General features: G+C 49.8%; 22 non-coding genes across 22 annotated transcripts; all 22 read left to right on the forward strand.

Annotated features, from left to right (window-relative positions):
- Nucleotides 1–689: 689 nt before the first annotated feature.
- TRNAL-AAG (transfer RNA leucine (anticodon AAG)) lies at nt 690–771 on the forward strand. Its single transcript has one exon. It is a non-coding gene; the product is annotated as a tRNA-Leu (tRNA).
- A 336-nt stretch (nt 772–1107) lies between these two features.
- Nucleotides 1108–1189, forward strand: TRNAL-UAG (transfer RNA leucine (anticodon UAG)). The gene has a single exon. It is a non-coding gene; the product is annotated as a tRNA-Leu (tRNA).
- Nucleotides 1190–1525: 336 nt separating this feature from the next.
- TRNAL-UAG (transfer RNA leucine (anticodon UAG)) lies at nt 1526–1607 on the forward strand. Its single transcript has one exon. It is a non-coding gene; the product is annotated as a tRNA-Leu (tRNA).
- A 332-nt stretch (nt 1608–1939) lies between these two features.
- TRNAL-AAG (transfer RNA leucine (anticodon AAG)) lies at nt 1940–2021 on the forward strand. The gene has a single exon. It is a non-coding gene; the product is annotated as a tRNA-Leu (tRNA).
- Nucleotides 2022–2357: 336 nt separating this feature from the next.
- On the forward strand, nt 2358–2439 carry TRNAL-AAG (transfer RNA leucine (anticodon AAG)). Its single transcript has one exon. It is a non-coding gene; the product is annotated as a tRNA-Leu (tRNA).
- A 339-nt stretch (nt 2440–2778) lies between these two features.
- On the forward strand, nt 2779–2860 carry TRNAL-AAG (transfer RNA leucine (anticodon AAG)). Its single transcript has one exon. It is a non-coding gene; the product is annotated as a tRNA-Leu (tRNA).
- Nucleotides 2861–3195: 335 nt separating this feature from the next.
- TRNAL-AAG (transfer RNA leucine (anticodon AAG)) lies at nt 3196–3277 on the forward strand. Its single transcript has one exon. It is a non-coding gene; the product is annotated as a tRNA-Leu (tRNA).
- Nucleotides 3278–3615: 338 nt separating this feature from the next.
- On the forward strand, nt 3616–3697 carry TRNAL-AAG (transfer RNA leucine (anticodon AAG)). The gene has a single exon. It is a non-coding gene; the product is annotated as a tRNA-Leu (tRNA).
- Nucleotides 3698–4450: 753 nt separating this feature from the next.
- On the forward strand, nt 4451–4532 carry TRNAL-UAG (transfer RNA leucine (anticodon UAG)). Its single transcript has one exon. It is a non-coding gene; the product is annotated as a tRNA-Leu (tRNA).
- A 337-nt stretch (nt 4533–4869) lies between these two features.
- On the forward strand, nt 4870–4951 carry TRNAL-UAG (transfer RNA leucine (anticodon UAG)). Its single transcript has one exon. It is a non-coding gene; the product is annotated as a tRNA-Leu (tRNA).
- A 336-nt stretch (nt 4952–5287) lies between these two features.
- Nucleotides 5288–5369, forward strand: TRNAL-AAG (transfer RNA leucine (anticodon AAG)). Its single transcript has one exon. It is a non-coding gene; the product is annotated as a tRNA-Leu (tRNA).
- A 337-nt stretch (nt 5370–5706) lies between these two features.
- TRNAL-AAG (transfer RNA leucine (anticodon AAG)) lies at nt 5707–5788 on the forward strand. The gene has a single exon. It is a non-coding gene; the product is annotated as a tRNA-Leu (tRNA).
- A 336-nt stretch (nt 5789–6124) lies between these two features.
- Nucleotides 6125–6207, forward strand: TRNAL-UAG (transfer RNA leucine (anticodon UAG)). Its single transcript has one exon. It is a non-coding gene; the product is annotated as a tRNA-Leu (tRNA).
- A 337-nt stretch (nt 6208–6544) lies between these two features.
- Nucleotides 6545–6626, forward strand: TRNAL-AAG (transfer RNA leucine (anticodon AAG)). The gene has a single exon. It is a non-coding gene; the product is annotated as a tRNA-Leu (tRNA).
- A 7763-nt stretch (nt 6627–14389) lies between these two features.
- On the forward strand, nt 14390–14471 carry TRNAL-UAG (transfer RNA leucine (anticodon UAG)). Its single transcript has one exon. It is a non-coding gene; the product is annotated as a tRNA-Leu (tRNA).
- A 467-nt stretch (nt 14472–14938) lies between these two features.
- TRNAL-AAG (transfer RNA leucine (anticodon AAG)) lies at nt 14939–15020 on the forward strand. The gene has a single exon. It is a non-coding gene; the product is annotated as a tRNA-Leu (tRNA).
- Nucleotides 15021–15994: 974 nt separating this feature from the next.
- On the forward strand, nt 15995–16076 carry TRNAL-UAG (transfer RNA leucine (anticodon UAG)). Its single transcript has one exon. It is a non-coding gene; the product is annotated as a tRNA-Leu (tRNA).
- Nucleotides 16077–17297: 1221 nt separating this feature from the next.
- On the forward strand, nt 17298–17379 carry TRNAL-AAG (transfer RNA leucine (anticodon AAG)). The gene has a single exon. It is a non-coding gene; the product is annotated as a tRNA-Leu (tRNA).
- A 975-nt stretch (nt 17380–18354) lies between these two features.
- On the forward strand, nt 18355–18436 carry TRNAL-AAG (transfer RNA leucine (anticodon AAG)). The gene has a single exon. It is a non-coding gene; the product is annotated as a tRNA-Leu (tRNA).
- A 1221-nt stretch (nt 18437–19657) lies between these two features.
- TRNAL-AAG (transfer RNA leucine (anticodon AAG)) lies at nt 19658–19739 on the forward strand. The gene has a single exon. It is a non-coding gene; the product is annotated as a tRNA-Leu (tRNA).
- Nucleotides 19740–20714: 975 nt separating this feature from the next.
- On the forward strand, nt 20715–20796 carry TRNAL-UAG (transfer RNA leucine (anticodon UAG)). Its single transcript has one exon. It is a non-coding gene; the product is annotated as a tRNA-Leu (tRNA).
- Nucleotides 20797–22017: 1221 nt separating this feature from the next.
- On the forward strand, nt 22018–22099 carry TRNAL-AAG (transfer RNA leucine (anticodon AAG)). Its single transcript has one exon. It is a non-coding gene; the product is annotated as a tRNA-Leu (tRNA).
- The last annotated feature ends 205 nt before the right edge of the window (nt 22100–22304 follow it).

Raw genomic sequence — 22304 nt, forward strand, 5'->3', positions numbered from 1 at the left:
CACGACAAGCTCCTGGTGATGATGCCCATTGGCCATTTCTGGAAGCGCTTCGAACGTATTGGTAAATCGGCCGGGTGGACGTTTGTGCCGAATTAAGTCTCTGCATTCTTTGGAGGTTTGGGTTCAAATCCCGCCGGTACCAACTGACTTTTTTTCACGTAATGACGACCTTAAAAATGTGTTTCAGCCACGACGCTTTGAATACAATTTTCCCACTAGCTATTGGTGATGATGCCCCTTTGCGATTTCTGTTGCTGCTGTCAATGACCAGGTAGCGTGGCCGAGCGTTCTAAGGCGCTGGATTAAGGCTCCAGTCTCTTTGGAGGCGTGGGTTCAAATCCAACCGCTGCCAAATCTTGTTTTATGTAAAACACAACCTGCAAAATATTTGTTTTAGCTTCGACACAATTAAAATCATTTCACGACAAGCTCCTGGTGATGATGCCCATTGGATATTTCTGGAAGCGCTTCGAACGTGTTGGTAAAGGGGCCGGGTGGACGTTAGTGCCGAATTAAGTCTCTGCATTCTTTGGAGGTTTGGGTTCAAATCCCGCCGGTACCAACTGCCTTTTTTTACGTAATGACGACCTTAAAAATGTGTTTCAGCCACGACGCTTTGAATACAATTTTCCCACTAGTTATTGGTGATGATGCCCCTTTGCGATTTCTGTTGCTGCAGTCAATGACCAGGTAGCGTGGCCGAGCGTTCTAAGGCGCTGGATTAAGGCTCCAGTCTCTTTGGAGGCGTGGGTTCAAATCCCACCGCTGCCAAACCTTGTTTTATGTAAAACACAACCTGCAAAATATTTGTTTTAGCTTCGACACAATCAAAATCATTTCACGACAAGCTCCTGGTGATGATGACCATTGGCCATTTCTGGAAGCGCTCGAACATATTGGTAAAGGGGCCGGGTGGACGTTTGTGCCGAATTAAGTATCTGCATTCTTTGGAGGTTTGGGTTCAAATCCCGCCGGTACCAACTGCCTTTTTTTACGTAATGACGAACTTAAAAAGGTGTTTCAGCCACGACGCTTTTAATACAATTTTCCCACTAGCTATTGGTGATGATGCCTCTTTGCGTTTTCTGTTGCTGCTGTCAATGACCAGGTAGCGTGGCCGAGCGGTCTAAGACGCTGGATTTAGGCTCCAGTCTCTTTGGAGGCGTGGGTTCAAATCCCACCGCTGCCGAACCTTGTTTTATGTAAAACACAACCTGCAGCATATTTGTTTTAGCTTCGACACAATTAAAATCATTTCACGACAAGCTCCTGGTGATGATGCCCATTGGCCATTTCTGGAAGGGCTCGAACATATTGGTAAAGGGGCCGGGTGGACGTTTGTGCCGAATTAAGTCTCTGCATTCTATGGAGGTTTGGGTTCAAATCCTTCCGGTACCAACTTCCTTTTTTTACTTAATGACGAACTTAAAAATGTGTTTCAGCCACGACGCTTTTAAAACAATTTTCCCACTAGCTATTGGTGATGATGCCTCTTTGCGTTTTATGTTGCTGCTGTCAATGACCAGGTAGCGTGGCCGAGCGGTCTAAGGCGCTGGATTTAGGCTCCAGTCTCTTTGGAGGCGTGGGTTCAAATCCCACCGCTGCCAAATCTTGTTTTATGTAAAACACAACCTGCAAAATATTTGTTTTAGCTTCGACACAATTAAAATCATTTCACGACAAGCTCCTGGTGATGATGCCCATTGCCCATTTCTGGAAGCGCTTCGAACATATTGGTAAAGGGGCCGGGTGGACGTTGGTGCCGAATTAAGTCTCTGCATTCTTTGGAGGTTTGGGTTCAAATCCCGCCGGTATCAACTGCCTTACGTAATGACGACCTTAAAAATGTGTTTCAGCCACGACGCTTTGAATACAATTGTCCCACTAGTAATTGGTGATGATGCCCATTTGCGATTTTTGTTGCTGCAGTCAATGACCAGGTAGCGTGGCCGAGCGGTCTAAGGCGCTGGATTAAGGCTCCAGTCTCTTTGGAGGCGTGGATTCAAATCCCACCGCTGCCAAACCTTGTTTTATGTAAAACACAACCTGCAACATATTTGTTTTCGCTTCGACACAATTAAAATCATTTCACGACAAGCTCCTGGTGATGATGCCCATTGGCTATTTCTGGAAGCGCTTCGAACATATTGGTAAAGGGGCCGGGTGGACGTTGGTGCCGAATTAAGTCTCTGCATTCTTTGGAGGTTTGGGTTAAAATCCCGCCGGTATCAACTGCCTTTTTTACGGAATGACGAACTTAAAAAGGTGTTTCAGCCACGACGCTTTTAATACAATTTTCCCACTAGCTATTGGTGATGATGCCCCTTTGCGATTAATGTTGCTGCTGTCAAAGACCAGGTAGCGTGGCCGAGCAGTCTAAGGCACTGGATTAAGGCTCCAGTCTCTTTGGAGGCGTGGGTTCAAATCCCACCGCTGCCAAATCTTGTTTAATGTAAAACACAACCTGCAAAATATTTGTTTTAGCTTCGACACTATTAAAATAATTTCACGACAAGCTCCTGGTGATGATGCCCATTGGCCATTTCTGGAAGCGCTTCGAACGTATTGGTAATGGGGCCGGGTGGACGTTTGTGCCGAATTAAGACTCTGCATTCTTTGGAGGTTTGGGTTCAAATCCCGCCGGTACCAACTGACTTTTTTTCACGTAATGACGTCCTTAAAAATGTGTTTCAGCCACGACGCTTTGAATACAATTGTCCCACTAGCTATTGGTGATGATGCCCCTTTGCGATTTTCTGTTGCTGCAGTCAATGACCAGGTAGCGTGGCCGAGCGGTCTAAGGCGCTGGATTAAGGCTCCAGTCTCTTTGGAGGCGTGGATTCAAATCCCACCGCTGTCAAACCTTGTTTTATGTAAAACACAACTTGCAAAATATTTGTTTTAGCTTCGACACAATTAAAATCATTTCACGACAAGATCCTGGTGATGATGCCCATTGGCCATTTCTGGAAGCGCTCGAACATATTGGTAAAGGGGCCGGGTGGACGTTGGTGCCGAATTAAGTCTCTGCATTCTTTGGAGGTTTGGGTTAAAATCCCGCCGGTATCAACTGCCTTTTTTACGGAATGACGAACTTAAAAAGGTGTTTCAGCCACGACGCTTTTAATACAATTTTCCCACTAGCTATTGGTGATGATGCCCCTTTGCGATTAATGTTGCTGCTGTCAAAGACCAGGTAGCGTGGCCGAGCAGTCTAAGGCACTGGATTAAGGCTCCAGTCTCTTTGGAGGCGTGGGTTCAAATCCCACCGCTGCCAAATCTTGTTTAATGTAAAACACAACCTGCAAAATATTTGTTTTAGCTTCGACACTATTAAAATAATTTCACGACAAGCTCCTGGTGATGATGCCCATTGGCCATTTCTGGAAGCGCTTCGAACGTATTGGTAATGGGGCCGGGTGGACGTTTGTGCCGAATTAAGACTCTGCATTCTTTGGAGGTTTGGGTTCAAATCCCGCCTGTACCAACTGACTTTTTTTCACGTAATGACGTCCTTAAAAATGTGTTTCAGCCACGACGCTTTGAATACAATTTTCCCACTAGCTATTGGTGATGATGCCCCTTTGCGATTTCTGTTGCTGCAGTCAATGACCAGGTAGCGTGGCCGAGCGGTCTAAGGCGCTGGATTAAGGCTCCAGTCTCTTTTGAGGCATGGGTTCAAATCCCACTGCTGCCAAATCTTGTTTTATGTAAAACACAACTTGCAAAATATTTGTTTTAGCTTCGACACAATTAAAATCATTTCACGACAAGCTCCTGGTGATGATGCCCATTGGCGATTTCTGGAAGCGCTTCGAACATATTGGTAAAGGGGCCGGGTGGTCGTTGGTGCCGAATTAAGGCTCTGCATTCTTTGGAGGTTTGGGTTCAAATCCCGCCGGTACCAACTGCCTTTTTTAAGGAATGACGAACTTAAAAATGTGTTTCAACCACGACGCTTTTAATACAACTTTAACACTAGCATTTGATGACGATGCCCCTTTGCGATTTCTGTTGCTGCTGTCAATGACCAGGTAGCGTGGCCGAGCGGTCTAAGGCGCTGGATTTAGCCTCCAGTCTCTTTGGAGGCGTGGGTTCAAATCTCTCCACTGCCAAATCTTGTTTTATGTAAAACACAACCTGCAAAATATTTGTTTTAGCTTCGACACAATTAAAATCAATTCACGATAAGCTCCTGGTGATGATGCCCATTGGCCATTTCTGGAAGCGCTTCGAACGTATTGGTAAAGGGGCCGGGTGGACGTTTGTACCGAATTAAGTCTCTGCATTCTTTGGAGGTTTGGGTTCAAATCCCGCAGGTACCAACTGCCTTTTTAAGGAATGATGAACTTAAAAAGGTGTTTCAGCCACGACGCTTTTAATACAATATTCCCACTAGCTATTGGTGATGATGCCTCTTTGCGTTTTCTGTTGCTGCTGTCAATGACCAGGTAGCGTGGCCGAGCGGTCTAAGGCGCTGGATTTAGGCTCCAGTCTCTTTGGAGGCGTGGGTTCAAATCCCACCGCTGCCAAATCTTGTTTTATGTAAAACACAACATGGAAAATATTTGTTTTAGCTTCGACACAATTAAAATCAATTCACGACAAGCTCCTGGTGATGATGCCCATTGGCCATTCCTGGAAGCGCTTCGAACGTATTGGTAAAGGGGCGGGTGGACGTTTGTGCCGAATTAAGTCTCTGCATTCTATGGAGGTTTGGGTTCAAATCCCGCTGGTTCCAACTGACTTTTTTTTACGTAATGACGACCTTAGAAATGTGTTTCAGCCACGACGCTTTGAATACAATTTTCCCACTAGCTATTGGTGACGATGCCCCTTTGCGTTTTCTGTTGCTGCTGTCAATGACCAGGTAGGGTGGCCGAGTGGTCTAAGGCGCTGGATTTAGGCTCCAGTCTTTTTGGAGGCGTGGGTTCAAATCCCACCGCTGCCAAATCTTGTTTTATGTAAAACACAACCTGCAAAATATTTGTTTTAGCTTCGACACAATTAAAATCATTTCACGACAAGCTCCTGGTGATGATGCCCATTTTCCATTTCTGGAAGCGCTTCGAACGTATTGGTAAAGGGGCCGGGTGGACGTTTGTGCCGAATTAAGTCTCTGCATTCTTTGGAGGTTTGGGTTCATATCCAGCCGGTACCAACTGGCTTTTTTACGGAATGACGAACTTAAAAATGTGTTTCAGCCACGACGCTTTGAATACAATTTTCCCACTAGCTATTGGTGATGATGCCCCTTTGCGATTTCTGTTGCTGCTGTCAATGACCAGGTAGCGTGGCCGAGCGGTCTAAGGCGCTGGATTAAGGCTCCAGTCTCTTTGGAGGCGTGGGTTCAAATCCCACCGATGCCAAATCTTGTTTTATGTAAAACACAACCTGCAAAATATTTGTTTTAGCTTCGACACAATTAAAATCATTTCACGACAAGCTCCTGGTGATGATGCCCATTGGATATATCTGGAAGCGCTTCGAACGTATTGGTAAAGGGGCCGGGTGGACGTTTGTGCCGAATTAAGTCTCTGCATTCTTTGGAGGTTTGGGTTCAAATCCCGCCGGTACCAACTGCCTTTTTTTACGTAATGACGACCTTAAAAATGTGTTTCAGCCACGACGCTTTGAATACAATTTTCCCACTAGTTATTGGTGATGATGCCCCTTTGCGATTTCTGTTGCTGCAGTCAATGACCAGGTAGCGTGGCCGAGCGGTCTAAGGCGCTGGACTAAGGCTCCAGTCTCTTTGGAGGCGTGGGTTCAAATCCCACCGCTGCCAAACCTTGTTTTATGTAAAACACAACCTGCAAAATATTTGTTTTAGCTTCGACACAATTAAAATCATTTCACGACAAGCTCCTGGTGATGATGCCCATTGGCCATTTCTGGAAGCGCTCGAACATATTGGTAAAGGGGCCGTGTGGACGTTTGTGCCGAATTAAGTCTCTGCATTCTTTGGAGGTTTGGGTTCAAATCCCGCCGGTACCAACTGCCTTTTTTTACGTAATGGCGAACTTAAAAAGGTGTTTCAGCCACGACGATTTTAATACAATTTTCCCACTAGCTATTGGTGATGATGCCTCTTTGCGTTTTCTGTTGCTGCTGTCAATGACCAGGTAGCGTGGCCGAGCGGTCTAAGGTGCTGGATTTAGGCTCCAGTCTCTTTGGTAGGCGTGGGTTCAAATCCCACAGCTGCCAAATCTTGTTTTATGTAAAACACAACCTGCAAAATATTTGTTTTAGCTTCGACACAATTAAAATCATTTCACGACAAGCTCCTGGTGATGATGCCCATTGGCGATTTCTGGAAGCGCTTCGAACATATTGGTAAAGGGGCCGGATGGACGTTGGTGCCGAATTAAGTCTCTGCATTCTTTGGAGGTTTGGGTTTAAATCCCGCCGGTACCAACTGCCTTTTTTTACGTAATGACGACCTTAAAAATGTGTTTCAGCCACGACGCTTTGAATACAATTTTCCCACTAGTTATTGGTGATGATGCCCCTTTGTGATTTCTGTTGCTGCATTTAATGACCAGGTAGCGTGGCCGAGCGGTCTAAGGCGCTGGATTAAGGCTCCAGTCTCTTTGGAGGCGTGGGTTCAAATCCCACCGCTGCCAAACTTTGTTTTATGTCAAACACAACCTGCAAAATATTTGTTTTAGCTTCGACACAATTAAAATCATTTCACGACAAGCTCCTGGTGATGATGCCAATTGGCCATTTCGAACATATTGGTAAATGGGCCGGGTGGACGTTTGTGCCGAATTAATTCTCTGCATTCTTTGGAGGTTTGGGTTCAAATCCCGCCGGTATCAACTGCCTTTTTTACGGAATGACGAACAAAAAACGAGCCAGTTTGTAAGTGGGGGAGTTGATTGTAGAGACAATTCGGACGAAGAGGTGTATCTTCTTTATGTATCTTTGGCAAGCCGTACAATCTTGGTGGCCTGGCTGCAGAAGGTTTCAACGAGAACTGTTTGGTCTGATCAATTAATGCGGTTGAAGCAGAAATGATTTTTTTCTTTTTGTCTGAAATCCTACGGCCTTTCACTGGAAAAACCACCTCTGCGGTACAAAACTCTACTGACCTGGTATCGACAATCAAGGGGAATTCCCTGTCCCCAGACGACCTGCTTGTCAGTTTTGATGTGGTTTCCTTGTTCACCAAGGTTCCTGTGCCTGACACCATCGCAATCATTGAAGACTTGGTTCATTAAGGAATGAATGCTGGGGTACCCCCCCTGGTGAGACATTGCTTAACCAATACATACTTCACCTGGAATGGAACCTTCTACAAGCAAACTGAGGGCACCCCAATGGGCTCCTCCCTATCTCTGGTTGTAGCCAACATTTTCATGGAGAAATTTGAGACTGACGCCATCCAGACTGCCAATCTACACCCGACCTTATGGAAGAGATACGTAGATTACACTTTTGAAGTCGAAAAAGATGGCAAGCTACCCTTTTTGGATGTCCTAATTAAAAGGAGACCTGATGGTTCAATGAGCCATTCTGTCTACAGGAAAGCCACCCATACGGATGCCTACCTAAAACCGGATTCCCACCACCATCCATCCCAGAAGAACTCCCTCATCAAGACTCTATACCATAGAGCCCAATGCATCTCCGACCAGGAACACATTGCCAGTGAACTCAAACACGTACGCAAAGCTCTTAAGGCTAATGGTTACTCCGACTACACAATCCGCAAGGCCATCACTCCAACCGTCAAGAAGGATCCTGCTGAGGAGCCTTTCAAAACCATCACCTTACCCTACATTGCTGGGGTCACAAAAAAGATCTCCAAAATCCTGATTAAACACAAGATTCAGGTACGATTCAACACAGTACATAAAATCCGTGATCTGGTTCCGTCTGTAAAAGACGTGGTTCCAGACATACAGTACCCTGGCGTCTACAAACTAAGTTGCCTCTGTGGTAGCAGTTACATTGGAGAAACCAAATGACATGTCTCGGACCGCATCCGTGAACATAAAGCTGACCTGAAACACGGTAGGACAAACACCTCAGCCGTGGCAGATCACTGTTACAATTCAGTGGGTTCACATGACATTGACTTCTCCAAGCCATCTGGCTACCATGAGAGATTCGTTCATGAGGCGATCCACATATACAAACACAGAGACAATTTCAACCGAGAAGATGGATTCTGGCTCAGCAATCATTGGAAGGACGTAATAAACCACTTCGGATCTTAACTGATTGTTGTTCACGTTTATGGTGACTTTCAGGAGGGGGAAAGGGGAGTTGAGTGAAATACGAGGAGGCCACGCTGGGCAAGACGGAGAGTGTGGCGCGGTTGCCACGCGGTGGGAGACGTCAGACGAAGAGAGCTAACGGGGCAGTGAGAGGCTAGCTGTGAAACGGAGATCGACATCTGAGAGAGAGTCCTTTATTACATTGGTGTCAGAAGTGAAACGGCATGTCAAAACAGCTCAGGAAGAAGACCGTCCCTGCACCATCTTCGGCAACATCTTCCGACGACGACCTCCCTCCAGTGGTGGCGCTACCCACGATGGAGGAGGAAAGTGGAGCGGGGACGAGCAGGGTTCCAGCCATGCAGGACGTGGCCGCCTCGGTGGGCCCATCCGCGCGACTGGACGCTGACGATGGATGGCGACAGGTGGCGGCGCAACTAGAGGCGCTGAAGACGGTACTGGCGTAATTGTGCGTCCTCGTCACGCCGGCGACGACTTCGGGGAGGCCCGACGAGGAACAACGGGCCGGGGCCTTGCCGTTGCCGTCAGCCCTCCCGACCACGCGGCACGAAGACGCCATCTTGGGCGTGGCCGAGGAAGAATGGCGGGAAGCCGCCATCTTGCGCCCTCCGCCGCGGGACACGTTGCGGAGCGACGCCATCTTGTCGCTGCCGCGCGTGTCACCATCTGAGGAGGACGGAGGAGCAAGAACCCGCAGCCGTCATTTAACAACGGTCAAAGAATTTTCAATCGGCGGCGATTGGAGCGCATTCGTCTGCCGTTTTCAAGCGGCCGTACGCTCCGCCATGTGGACGGACGCGGAGGCCCTGGAAGTCTTACCAACACTTCTCGACGACGAGTCTGTCCGCTTCTTCCGCTCCATCAAGGCCGACAAGAAGAAGACGCTGCAGGGTGTCTTCGAGCAGATGGCGGATGCGTACGAGCCTCCGGACGACGCCCATCGGAGATTTGTTCAGCGCCAACGGGCGCCTGATGAATCGCCAGTGGCCTACAGAGGCGCAGTTCTGGAACTGGCGATGGCGGCATACCCCGAGACGGAGCCCGATTTGTTGGAACCCCTCGTGTTGGGCAAGATGCTCGAATTATCTAGAGACCTTGGGATCCCCATGCCGGTGTGCAGCCATGATAAATTGACGTCCCGTGCTGTGGCTAAGTGCTTGGACGCTCAATTTAATCTCCGACGCTGGAAGCAGGTGTCGGCTTGGACGGGGGGGCCCGTCGATTAAGACGGTGCTACGGGGTGGGATCCTACAAAGGCGATTTACGTTCCTGACGACAAGGGACCGCAGGGGTTGACGGCCGCCTCCGCCCAGTGGCCTGCTCGGGAAGGGACGGGGCCGAGGTCCGCGCCACCGGCGCGGGAGCGTCGGGACAGAGGGGGTGCCGCGCGTCGGAACGACGTCGAGTACTTCCGCTGTGGCCGTAAGGGCCACTTCGCAAGGGACTGCTGGGCTCGCATCCCGGGGCCGCCCCAGCAGGAGGCCTCGACCACGGACGCCGCACGAAAAGACCCACCAGTACAGGCAAGTTGGTGCGCACCAGACACCCGGCAAGGCCTGTCACCTCATGCATCACCATCGCCGCGCGGTCCGTGTGTCGTTAACAACAAGGTGCCTCCAGTTGACCCGGGTCGCTCGCTGACGCAATGGCGCCGATTGGCACGCAGGGTAGTTGCGGCCGCTACGGGGTCGTCCACGGTACCGGGTTCCATTCAAGGGGTCGAGGTGCGTATTTTGGTGGACTCCGGTGCGTCCGCGACCATTATTTCGGATGTCATTTTTCATCTTTTGGGCATTCCGCCAGGGAAAGTGCGAGCGGTTTATGATTCATGCATAGCGGCGAATGGGGGAAGTATGGGCATTGTGGGCCAGGTGGATGCCAACATAACCATCGGGGGGGGTGTCGGCTTCAGGGACCGTGTTGATCTCTAGGTCCCTCGCGGTGCCCTGTTTGTTGGGGACTGATTTCCTGGCAAAAATGCCCATTCAAATAAGGATTGATCAAAACTGCATTGAATTACCTGGGGGGCGTAAAATTTCGTTCCTACCGTCGCCATGGGGCCGGTCTGCCCCTATTTGCCAGGTGCAGGCACTGTCCGAGGTATCTGTTGACATTCCACCTGGTTCGCAGATGCTTATCCCGTTGAGATATTGGAAGCCAGTACCTGGCGTTGAGGGAGCGGCGGGGGTTCTGTTATCGCCGTCCACGGCTATAACGGGCGGCTCGGCGCTGGTTGGGGCACAAACAATTGTCCGGCCGGGCCAGCCCCCGTTCTTACAGGTGCTAAATGGGAGTGCAGAGAATGTCAGTGTCCCGGCCGGAACGGTTGTGGCTCACGCCACGACCGCGTTCACGACCCATGACAACCGGGTCTGCCGGGACATGGTAGGGGGGGTTTCGGGGCCAATGGGGCAGGATGACCGTTGGGTTGCCGAGTTATGCGGGGAGAATTCGTCCCTGACCAGAGAGCAACGGTCCGTGCTTTGCGCGCTGTTGCTAAGTTATTCGACATGTTCAGCTCGGATGATTTTGACTTGGGACGCACCTCCCTGCTTTCCCACCACATTGAGACGGGGGATGCCGCTCCGATTCGGTTGAACTCGCATCGGTTGAGCCCGACGGAGCGGGATCAGGTTCGCGGGGCAGTGGAGGACATGCTAGCCGCTGATATTATATCACCGTCTAACAGTCCATGGGGCGCGCCGGTGGTCCTTGTGAAAAAGAAGGATGGGAAACTGCGATTTTGCGTCGATTTTCGTAAATTGAATAATGTGTCCGTTGCAGACGCGTACCCACTTCCGCGTATGGATGATTCCCTCGATGCCTTGTCTGGGGCGAAGTTTTTTTCAACATTGGATCTCTCTTCGGGATTCTGGCAGCTTCCCCTTGACGAGTCTTCGAGGGAAAAGACAGCTTTTCGCACGCCGCAGGGACTGTTTCAGTTTAATTGCCTTCCGATGGGCTTGAATGCGGCTCCAGCCACTTTTCAGCGGTTGATGGAGCTGGTGTTAACGGGTCTGCAGTGGGAGACATGTTTGATTTATTTAGACGATGTCATCGTCTTTAACCGCACATTTGACGAACATTTGCAGAGATTGGAGACGGTTTTTGCTAGGATGCGCTCCGCAAATTTAAAATTCAAACCGAAAAAGTGTCACCTACTGCAACGATCCGTGCGTTATTTGGGACACATAGTCAGTGCGGACGGGGTGGCCACGGACCCGGAGAAGACGGCATGCGTCCATAACTGGCCAACCCCGGCCTCGGTTGGGGACGTCCGTCGCTTCTTGGGGTTCGCCTCATATTATCGCAGGTTCGTCCCGAACTTTGATATGATCGCTAGGCCCTTGCACCTCCTTACAGGTAAAGGTCGGAGGTTCAGTTGGGGTCCGCCGGAGGAAGCAGCGTTTCAGGGCATACGCGATCGGTTGGTGACGGCGCCGACATTGGACTATCCGGATTTCGATAGACCGTTTATTCTGGATACGGACGCTAGTGACACTGGGATTGGGGCCGTTCTGTCACAGTCCAAAGGCGGTGAGGAGCGCGTGGTGGCCTATTGTAGCCGTGTACTGTCCCCGGCAGAAACCCGCTACTGTGTCACTCGCCGCGAATTATTGGCTATTGTCCATTTTCTCCGCCAATATCGGCCGTATCTTTACGGCCGCTCATTTATTGTGCGCACGGACCATGCGGCTCTACAATACGCCCTGAGGGTTGACCAACCATCTGGCCAACTGGCACGATGGTTGGAGACCCTGCAGGAATTTTCATTCGACATACAATATCGGAAGGGGTCGCGTCATGCGAATGCGGACGCACTCTCCAGATTACCGCAGGGGTCCCCTTGCGCTTGCGCGTCGGGTACCAATAGGTGTACGCCGGTTCAGCTACCCCCTCGGCCTGTCGTGTCAGCTGTCGAGATGCCTGGGGCTCCGGTGTGCCCAGGACCGGCCGATGGGATTCTGAACCTGCCGCGCTCGGTATGGATTCGCGAACAATTGCTTGATGACTCGTTGGGGGCTTTACGGAGTCAGGCTGTGAAGGGAGCGGGGAAATTGCTGTCCGGTGGGACGCCAGGGGCCGCTCTCCGGGATGGGTTGCTCATGTGGAGAGAGGGATTGCATGACCGCTGGCGTCTGGTGGTACCGTCGTCGCTACGTTACGAATTGATTCGGACTCTGCACAGCGACACTTTGTTACATCTCGGGGTGCAGAAGACTTTGTTAACATTACAGCATGACTACTTCTGGCACGGCATGACGACGGATGTCGTCGGACACATTCGGGCGTGTCCCGAGTGTGCCCGGTGGAAACCGCCTAAAAACCCTTACGTGCTGCTGGTGCAGTCTCGAATCAACGAGTTGGTGGCGCTGGATATTTTGGGACCTTTCTCGCCATCCGCTAGGGTTAATAAATATTTGCTGGTCGGGGTGGAACGCTGGCCGATGGCTTGGCCCTTACCTGACCAGTCGGCGGCGTCTATCACGGACGCCTTCCTATTTGGATATGTGATGGACAAGGGGGCACCGGAGAGGCTACTCACGGATCAGGGGTGAAATTTTTCTTCCAAATTGTTGGCGGAAGTGTACGCTGCTCTGGGAACCAAGAAGGTTCGTACGTCTTCTTACCACCCGCAGACGGATGGCATGGTGGAACGCCTTAATCGGACGCTGTCGGCCATGCTATGTCACACGGTTGATGAGAAACAAGCTGATTGGGACTTGCATATACCTGGGGTACTCTCCGCATATCGGATGACGCCTCATGCGTCCACTGGGTATTCTCCATTTTTTCTCATGTACGGCCGCGAGAATGTGCCGCTGGTGGAAGTACAGCTGAGTACGGGGGCGAAGGGTCCTGTTAAACCTCTCCCTGAATATATTCAGGACACGGTTCGACGCGTCGCCGAGGCATGGGAGGGGGCCCGGTTGGCTACTGCCAAGGCTCAAGCGCGAAACGAGCGTTGCGCCCGACGCTCGACCGGTACATGCCCCTGGCGAGTGGGGGACATGGCATGGCTGCACTGCCCACAGGTGCTGCCGGGGACCTCCCCTAAGCTTCATAAACCATGGCAGGGGCCGGTTAAGCTTATTGAAGTCCCTAACCCGCAATCAGCAAGGGTTCGGTTCGGATCGCAGCGCTGGTATGTTCATACGTCTAGGCTGAAGCCCTACATGGTCCCGCGGATGGATGCGTCATCCCCTGATGTTGCCTTGCCGGTGTCTGTTGCGCCCGACGCACCTCCGCCCTTGCCTGTTGACTCTGCAAGCGCGCCTGTCGTGCCTTCTACAGACAAACCAGCCGTTACGCAGGCGGATGTGGCGAATCCTGCTCTGGGTGGGCCTACCACGGCGACGGGGCCACTTGGCCCCGCTGCCCTTCCAACCCCACCACAGACACGGTTGCCGGAGACCCCGGACTTGGGTCTCCCTGGGGGACGGGACCTTGGCGTTGAAGGGCCTCCAACAGCGGCGGGCGGTTCTACTCCCGTCGATCTTAAGACCCCGTCGCGTTCTCGGTCCGTGGGGGTACCGCCGCCCGTTCGGGATGGGCCGGCGACCCGCACGCATTCCAAATCCTTTTCCTTTCGTTGACTGTTATTGTTCTTGTTCTTGTTATCGTTTTATACTCTCCGTTGTCCAGTGATGCCAGATGGTTCCAATATTGCTCGCATTATTTTTGTTTTGTAATTGTTGCAGCCGGGGACGGCTGGGTTTTCATTAGGGGGGGGGGGGGTCGTGTAATGCGAGCAAGGATTGAGGGGGGGTGGAGTCTGGGTCACGTGGGGAGTGGGTGGAGTTAGGGTCACGTGGGGGAGAGGATTTAGGGAGAGAACCGGAAGGGGAAAGGGGAGTTGAGACGGAGTGAAATACGAGGAGGCAACGCTGGGCAAGACAGAGAGTGAGGCGCGGTTGCCACGCGATGGGAGACGTCGACACCGACGGCCATCGGTGTCAGACGAAGAGAGCTAACGGGGCAGTGAGAGGCTAGCTGTGAAAGGGCAGCAGTGACGCCTTCTTTTTACGGAATGACAAACTTAAAAATGTGCTTCAGCCACGAAGCTTTTAATGCAACTTTAACACGAGTTATTGGTGATGATGCCTATTTGTGATTGCAGGTGCTGCTGCTCACCTCCAGGTAGTGTGGCCGAGCGGTCTAAGGCGCTGGATTTAGGCTCCAGTCTCTTTGGAGGCGTGGGTTCGAATCCCACCACTGCCAAACAACTGTTTTAATATAAAACGCCACCGGCAAAATATGTTTTTAGCCACTGCACTATTAAAATAATTTCAAGACATGCGACCGGTAATTATTCCCATTGGCCATTTCTGGTATTGTTCCTACAAATAGGTAACGGGACTGAGCAGGCAAAGGTGCTGAATTAAGGATTCTCTTTTTTCGGTGTAGTGGGTTCAAATCCCACCAGTTCCAACAGACTTCTGTTTTACATAAAGTCTGCCTGAAAAATGCGGTTCAGTCACGATGTTTTTATATAATTTTAAGACGAGCTTTCGGTTGTGATGCCAATTGACTATTTGTGGTATTGCTTCTAACATTGGTAACGGGGCCGGGTGGTCGACCAAGTCTCCACTTTCTGTGCTTCAGCCACGAAGCTTTTAATGCAACTTTAACACCAGCTATTGGTGATGATGCCCATTTGCGATTTCTGTTGCTGCTGTTGACGACCAGGTAGCGTGGCCGAGCGGTCTAAGGCGCTGGATTAAGGCTCCAGTCTCCTTGGAGGCGTGTGTTCAAATCTCACCGCTGCCAAAGCTTCCTTTTATATAAAACACATCCTGCAAAATGTTTTTTTTTAGCTTCGACACTATTAAAATAGTTTCACGACAAGCTACTGGTGATGATGCCAATTGGCCATTTCTGGTAGTGCTTGTAACATCTGGTTCAAGACGCCGGGTCGTTGACGGTGCCGAATTTAATCTCCATTTTCTTTGGAGGCATGGGTTCAAATCCCCCCTCTGCCAAAACTTATTTTAATATAAAATGCAACCTGCAAAATATGTTTTTTAACCACAACACGATTAAAATAAGTTACTGACGACCTGCTGGTGATGATGCCCATTGACTATTTTTGTTGGTGCTTTTACCGATCAGATAGCTTGGCCGAGTGGTCTAAGATGCTGGATAGAGGCTCTCGTCTCTTCTGAGGTGTGAGTTCCTCCCTCACCACTGCCAACGCTTATTTTTAAACAAAAAAACACCTGCAAAATATGTTTTTAGCCACGACACTATACCATACTTTCCAAAATTGCTACTGGTGATGATGCCCATTGGCTATGTCTGGTGTTGGGTTTGGGGAATAGTCAGCCTTGCCTCGCGATCTAAGGAACTGGATTTAGGCATTTGTTGCTTGGGATGCGTGGGTGCAGATCCCACTGCTGCCAAAGATTGTTTTTACATAACACACAACGTGCAAAGTATGTTTTTTTTTTATCTTCTACACTGAAACAAATATTTCACGACAAGCCACTGGTGATGATGCCCATTGGATATTTGTGGTATTGCTTCTAACATTGGTAATGGGCCCCGGTGGTCGAAGGTATCGAATTAAGTCTCAACTTTCTTGTGGAAGCGTGGGTTCAAATCCCGCCTGTACCAACCGCCTCCTTTTTACAGAATGACGAACTTAAACATGTGCTTCAGCCACGAAGCTTTTAATGCAACTTTAACACGAGCTATTGGTGATGATGCCTATTTGTGATTGCTGGTGCTGCTGCTCACCTCCAGGTAGTGTGGCCGAGCGGTCTAAGGCGCTGGATTTAGGCTCCAGTCTCTTTGGAGGCGTGGGTTCGAATCCCACCACTGCCAAACAACTGTTTTAATATAGAACGCCACCGGCAAAATATGTTTTTAGCCACTGCACTATTAAAATAAATTCAAGACATGAGACCGGTAATTATTCCCATTGGCCATTTCTGGTATTGTTCCTACAAATAGGTATTGGGACTGAGCAGGCAAAGGTGCTGAATTAAGGATTCTCTTTTTTCGGTGTAGTGGGTTCAAATCCCACCAGTTCCAACAGACTTCTGTTTTACATAAAGACTGCCTGAAAAATGCGTTTCAATCACGATGTTTTCATATAATTTTAAGACGAGCTTTCGGTTGTGATGCCCATTGACTATTTGTGGTATTGCTTCTAACATTGGTAACGGGGCCGGGTGGTCGACCAAGTCTCCACTTTCTGTGGAGGCTTGGTTTCGAATACAGTCTCCACTTCCTGTGGAGGTGTAGTGGTGATACGCGCTGGTAGTAAGGATCGTGTGGCAGCGCGTGGTGATTGGTTATGTGCGCTGGCACAAGAAGGGATCGTGTGGCAGCGCGTGATGATTGGTCGGTTAGGGTGGGTGCTCGCATCGCGGTCCGCATAGGCTCCGTCTCCTTGGAGCGGAGGGTTATATAAGGCGGTGTGCGCGGGTGCTCGGGGAGAAGTTGGTGACCAGTGAAGACGGATGACGGAGGAGGAAGAGATAGTGCCCTGAGACACCTAGTCCCGCTGTCCTTGTAGGGACCGGGGCCCTGTGTGGCTCAGAGGCGGGACCTTGGGACCCGGGGGCCGGACGTCCGTGTGAGGACCGGGCCACGGGACCCAGTGGTCGTGATCCGTACCCAAGCTGGGGTGGGTCTAGAGGATCCCCCGGATGCTACGGAGGCTGGAATGCCCGTGTGTGTGTAGCCGGGTGGAACGTGTAGCGTGAGCAGTAGTTACCACGCGTGTCAGGTGGAACGTGTAGCGTGAGCAGTAGTTACCACTCGTGTCAGGTGGAACGTGTAGCGTGAGCTGTAGAGACAACACGTGTTATTGTGACAACCCAAGTGTGAATAAAGTGTGCTACCCGTCAAGTGGTTTCCCGCCGTAGTTTACTATACTTCAGAGGCGTGGGCTCAAATCCCGCTAGTACCAAGTGCCTTCTTTTTACGGAATGACAAACTTAAAAATGTGCTTCAGCCACGAAGCTTTTAATGCAACTTTAACACGAGCTATTGGTGATGATGCCCTTTTGTGATTTCTATTGCAGCTGTTGACGACCAGGTAGCGTGGCCGAGCGGTCTAAGGCGCTGGATTAAGGCTCCAGTCTCTTCGGAGGCGTGGGTTCAAATCCCACTGCTGCCAAAGCTTCTTTTATATAAAACACATCCTGCAAAATATGTTTTTTTTTAGCTTCGACACTATTAAAATAGTTTCACGACAAGCTACTGGTGATGATGCCAATTGGCCATTTCTGGTAGTGCTTGTAACATCTGGTTCAAGACGCCGGGTCGTTGACGGTGCCGAATTTAATCTCCATTTTCTTTGGAGGCATGGGTTCAAATCCCCCCTCTGCCAAAACTTATTTTAATATAAAATGCAACCTGCAAAATATGTTTTTTAACCACAACACGATTAAAATAAGTTACTGACGACCTGCTGGTGATGATGCCCATTGACTATTTTTGTTGGTGCTTTTACCGATCAGATAGCTTGGCCGAGTGGTCTAAGATGCTGGATAGAGGCTCTCGTCTCTTCTGAGGTGTGAGTTCCTCCCTCACCACTGCCAACGCTTATTTTTAAACAAAAAAACACCTGCAAAATATGTTTTTAGCCACGACACTATACCATACTTTCCAAAATTGCTACTGGTGATGATGCCCATTGGCTATGTCTGGTGTTGGGTTTGGGGAATAGTCAGCCTTGCCTCGCGATCTAAGGAACTGGATTTAGGCATTTGTTGCTTGGGATGCGTGGGTGCAGATCCCACTGCTGCCAAAGATTGTTTTTACATAACACACAACGTGCAAAGTATGTTTTTTTTTTATCTTCTACACTGAAACAAATATTTCACGACAAGCCACTGGTGATGATGCCCATTGGATATTTGTGGTATTGCTTCTAACATTGGTAATGGGCCCCGGTGGTCGAAGGTATCGAATTAAGTCTCAACTTTCTTGTGGAAGCGTGGGTTCAAATCCCGCCTGTACCAACCGCCTCCTTTTTACAGAATGACGAACTTAAAAATGTGCTTCAGCCACGAAGCTTTTAATGCAACTTTAACACGAGCTATTGGTGATGATGCCTATTTGTGATTGCTGGTGCTGCTGCTCACCTCCAGGTAGTGTGGCCGAGCGGTCTAAGGCGCTGGATTAAGGCTCCAGTCTCTTTGGAGGCGTGGGTTCGAATCCCACCACTGCCAAACAACTGTTTTAATATAGAACGCCACCGGCAAAATATGTTTTTAGCCACTGCACTATTAAAATAAATTCAAGACATGAGACCGGTAATTATTCCCATTGGCCATTTCTGGTATTGTTCCTACAAATAGGTATTGGGACTGAGCAGGCAAAGGTGCTGAATTAAGGATTCTCTTTTTTCGGTGTAGTGGGTTCAAATCCCACCAGTTCCAACAGACTTCTGTTTTACATAAAGACTGCCTGAAAAATGCGTTTCAATCACGATGTTTTCATATAATTTTAAGACGAGCTTTCGGTTGTGATGCCCATTGACTATTTGTGGTATTGCTTCTAACATTGGTAACGGGGCCGGGTGGTCGACCAAGTCTCCACTTTCTGTGGAGGCTTGGTTTCGAATACAGTCTCCACTTCCTGTGGAGGTGTAGTGGTGATACGCGCTGGTAGTAAGGATCGTGTGGCAGCGCGTGGTGATTGGTTATGTGCGCTGGCACAAGAAGGGATCGTGTGGCAGCGCGTGATGATTGGTCGGTTAGGGTGGGTGCTCGCATCGCGGTCCGCATAGGCTCCGTCTCCTTGGAGCGGAGGGTTATATAAGGCGGTGTGCGCGGGTGCTCGGGGAGAAGTTGGTGACCAGTGAAGACGGAAGACGGAGGAGGAAGAGATAGTGCCCTGAGACACCTAGTCCCGCTGTCCTTGTAGGGACCGGGGCCCTGTGTGGCTCAGAGGCGGGACCTTGGGACCCGGGGGCCGGACGTCCGTGTGAGGACCGGGCCACGGGACCCAGTGGTCGTGATCCGTACCCAAGCTGGGGTGGGTCTAGAGGATCCCCCGGATGCTACGGAGGCTGGAATGCCCGTGTGTGTGTAGCCGGGTGGAACGTGTAGCGTGAGCAGTAGTTACCACGCGTGTCAGGTGGAACGTGTAGCGTGAGCAGTAGTTACCACTCGTGTCAGGTGGAACGTGTAGCGTGAGCTGTAGAGACAACACGTGTTATTGTGACAACCCAAGTGTGAATAAAGTGTGCTACCCGTCAAGTGGTTTCCCGCCGTAGTTTACTATACTTCAGAGGCGTGGGCTCAAATCCCGCTAGTACCAAGTGCCTTCTTTTTACGGAATGACAAACTTAAAAATGTGCTTCAGCCACGAAGCTTTTAATGCAACTTTAACACGAGCTATTGGTGATGATGCCCTTTTGTGATTTCTATTGCAGCTGTTGACGACCAGGTAGCGTGGCCGAGCGGTCTAAGGCGCTGGATTAAGGCTCCAGTCTCTTCGGAGGCGTGGGTTCAAATCCCACCGCTGCCAAAGCTTCTTTTATATAAAACACATCCTGCAAAATATGTTTTTTTTTAGCTTCGACACTATTAAAATAGTTTCACGACAAGCTACTGGTGATGATGCCAATTGGCCATTTCTGGTAGTGCTTGTAACATCTGGTTCAAGACGCCGGGTCGTTGACGGTGCCGAATTTAATCTCCATTTTCTTTGGAGGCATGGGTTCAAATCCCCCCTCTGCCAAAACTTATTTTAATATAAAATGCAACCTGCAAAATATGTTTTTTAACCACAACACGATTAAAATAAGTTACTGACGACCTGCTGGTGATGATGCCCATTGACTATTTTTGTTGGTGCTTTTACCGATCAGATAGCTTGGCCGAGTGGTCTAAGATGCTGGATAGAGGCTCTCGTCTCTTCTGAGGTGTGAGTTCCTCCCTCACCACTGCCAACGCTTATTTTTAAACAAAAAAACACCTGCAAAATATGTTTTTAGCCACGACACTATACCATACTTTCCAAAATTGCTACTGGTGATGATGCCCATTGGCTATGTCTGGTGTTGGGTTTGGGGAATAGTCAGCCTTGCCTCGCGATCTAAGGAACTGGATTTAGGCATTTGTTGCTTGGGATGCGTGGGTGCAGATCCCACTGCTGCCAAAGATTGTTTTTACATAACACACAACGTGCAAAGTATGTTTTTTTTTTATCTTCTACACTGAAACAAATATTTCACGACAAGCCACTGGTGATGATGCCCATTGGATATTTGTGGTATTGCTTCTAACATTGGTAATGGCCCCCGGTGGTCGAAGGTATCGAATTAAGTCTCAACTTTCTTGTGGAAGCGTGGGTTCAAATCCCGCCTGTACCAACCGCCTCCTTTTTACAGAATGACGAACTTAAAAATGTGCTTCAGCCACGAAGCTTTTAATGCAACTTTAACACGAGCTATTGGTGATGATGCCTATTTGTGATTGCTGGTGCAGCTGCTCACCTCCAGGTAGTGTGGCCGAGCGGTCTAAGGCGCTGGATTTAGGCTCCAGTCTCTTTGGAGGCGTGGGTTCGAATCCCACCACTGCCAAACAACTGTTTTAATATAGAACGCCACCGGCAAAATATGTTTTTAGCCACTGCACTATTAAAATAAATTCAAGACATGAGACCGGTAATTATTCCCATTGGCCATTTCTGGTATTGTTCCTACAAATAGGTATTGGGACTGAGCAGGCAAAGGTGCTGAATTAAGGATTCTCTTTTTTCGGTGTAGTGGGTTCAAATCCCACCAGTTCCAACAGACTTCTGTTTTACATAAAGACTGCCTGAAAAATGCGTTTCAATCACGATGTTTTCATATAATTTTAAGACGAGCTTTCGGTTGTGATGCCCATTGACTATTTGTGGTATTGCTTCTAACATTGGTAACGGGGCCGGGTGGTCGACCAAGTCTCCACTTTCTGTGGAGGCTTGGTTTCGAATACAGTCTCCACTTCCTGTGGAGGTGTAGTGGTGATACGCGCTGGTAGTAAGGATCGTGTGGCAGCGCGTGGTGATTGGTTATGTGCGCTGGCACAAGAAGGGATCGTGTGGCAGCGCGTGATGATTGGTCGGTTAGGGTGGGTGCTCGCATCGCGGTCCGCATAGGCTCCGTCTCCTTGGAGCGGAGGGTTATATAAGGCGGTGTGCGCGGGTGCTCGGGGAGAAGTTGGTGACCAGTGAAGACGGAAGACGGAGGAGGAAGAGATAGTGCCCTGAGACACCTAGTCCCGCTGTCCTTGTAGGGACCGGGGCCCTGTGTGGCTCAGAGGCGGGACCTTGGGACCCGGGGGCCGGACGTCCGTGTGAGGACCGGGCCACGGGACCCAGTGGTCGTGATCCGTACCCAAGCTGGGGTGGGTCTAGAGGATCCCCCGGATGCTACGGAGGCTGGAATGCCCGTGTGTGTGTAGCCGGGTGGAACGTGTAGCGTGAGCAGTAGTTACCACGCGTGTCAGGTGGAACGTGTAGCGTGAGCAGTAGTTACCACTCGTGTCAGGTGGAACGTGTAGCGTGAGCTGTAGAGACAACACGTGTTATTGTGACAACCCAAGTGTGAATAAAGTGTGCTACCCGTCAAGTGGTTTCCCGCCGTAGTTTACTATACTTCAGAGGCGTGGGCTCAAATCCCGCTAGTACCAAGTGCCTTCTTTTTACGGAATGACAAACTTAAAAATGTGCTTCAGCCACGAAGCTTTTAATGCAACTTTAACACGAGCTATTGGTGATGATGCCCTTTTGTGATTTCTATTGCAGCTGTTGACGACCAGGTAGCGTGGCCGAGCGGTCTAAGGCGCTGGATTAAGGCTCCAGTCTCTTCGGAGGCGTGGGTTCAAATCCCACCGCTGCCAAAGCTTCTTTTATATAAAACACATCCTGCAAAATATGTTTTTTTTTAGCTTCGACACTATTAAAATAGTTTCACGACAAGCTACTGGTGATGATGCCAATTGGCCATTTCTGGTAGTGCTTGTAACATCTGGTTCAAGACGCCGGGTCGTCGACTGTTCCGAATTTGATCTCCATTTTCTTTGGAGGCTTGGGTTCAAATCCCCC

Source organism: Lampetra fluviatilis, chromosome 60 (genome assembly GCF_964198595.1).
Source record: "Lampetra fluviatilis chromosome 60, kcLamFluv1.1, whole genome shotgun sequence".
Lineage (NCBI taxonomy): Eukaryota > Metazoa > Chordata > Hyperoartia > Petromyzontiformes > Petromyzontidae > Lampetra > Lampetra fluviatilis.